Genomic DNA, 1,596 nt, shown 5'->3' with positions numbered 1-1,596 from the left:
CTTGAACATTAACTTGGACCCTATGCCTTTGGTATATTTTTCAAAAGAACCAACATAAACATTCTTAGAAGAATTTGAAGACAAACATGAATTATTTACCTATTCTTCAAGATGATACTTGACTAAGGATTCTTTGGCAAAAAAAGAGTTGTGTCTCCAACTCATGCATCCTTTTCAGGTTCATATTTGCAATATGAAGTTGTCTCCTCATTTCATGCAATTTGTCAGAAAGCAATTGCTTCTCTTCCTTCATGGAATTCAACTGCTCTCTAAGTATGATGGTTTTTATTTCATCCTCATACATTTATCTCACCATATCCATCATGGTAAAAAAGTCTTGCTTCTTGTATTCATCAAAGAATCTTGTGAATAAAGAAGAATTTTAGGACTCACTTGTAGAAGTTGTCATTATCAAAATGAACAAAATAACTTCAAACAAGATTAATAAAGAGCTTATTCAAGCAACCTTTTGCAACAAACCTCTTGTGCTTCAAGGATTACTTTGAGGTCCTTTGGGATAAGAAGAATGCAATCAGCCCTTCTTCCTACTTTTCCCCTCCTGGACTTAGCTATCAATAGCTTTCCCTTCACCTCTGCAAACTCAAACAACAGTCAGTTTAAAAACAATCAAACACCTTTCAAGTCAACCAAGCATATGGATTGCTCTGTCAATCAAGCATTTTGATCTGATACCACTTGCATCATGATACCACCTACTTTGCTATAACTTTCTCTAATATAACCACCTCTGATACCACTTGATCTGAAAATGGGGACCTAAAGGCTTCTTGTTTGCTTACAAGAACCTCTACCACTCCAAAGCTTAAACAATTTCCAAGATCTATCTTAGGTTGAAAAATGGGGAAATAAGAACTTGAAATAGGTGTATGCTTTTTGTTTGCCTTTAACTAACCAAATGCCTTAAGTTCATTTGCTTTATTGATATTTACACACACATAACAGTAAACAATGCAACACATAAACAAACACATAAGACAACAAGTTTAATTAGGAGTTCACCCAAACCTCTTGGGCTACGTCTCCATGAGCTCTAGTCAACTCAACTAGGCTCTTTGGGATTATGGCTTAAATTCTTTTACAAGTTCCACACTCAACTCCATAGGTTTACAATTGAACCAATGGGCTTAGAATGCCATCTTTATCCCTGGCTGTTTGGCTCTCTGGCTCTCGGCTCTCGGCTCTCGGCTCTAGCTCTTGGCTCTGGCTCTCTCGGCTTTGGCTCTCGGCTCTGGCTCTCACCTCTTGGCTCTCGCCTCTTGGCTCTCGGCTTTGGCTCTCAGCTATGGCTCTCAGATCTTCGCTCTTAGCTATGGCTCTCGTCTCTGACTCTCGACTCTTGTCTCTCAGCTCTGGCTCTCGGTTCTGGTTCTCGGCTCTTGGCTCTCGGCTTTGGCTCTCGGCTCTCGGCTTTGGCTCTAGAATCTGGCTCTCAGATCTTGGCTCTGGCTCTCTGTGTTATTAGTTTTTCGCTTGATCTCCAAGTGAATCTCAATAACCTTTTGCAACTCTGTTAATTGAGATCTCTGTGCTTTTTGTAATACATCAGTTACAGTCGCCTCCATCATGGACAACCTG

This window comes from Pinus tabuliformis, chromosome 5_1, assembly GCF_031772625.1.
Source record: "Pinus tabuliformis cultivar Carrire ecotype Pingquan chromosome 5_1, CPIR1, whole genome shotgun sequence".
Taxonomy (NCBI): domain Eukaryota; kingdom Viridiplantae; phylum Streptophyta; class Pinopsida; order Pinales; family Pinaceae; genus Pinus; species Pinus tabuliformis.
This window is presented reverse-complemented; position numbering follows the sequence as displayed.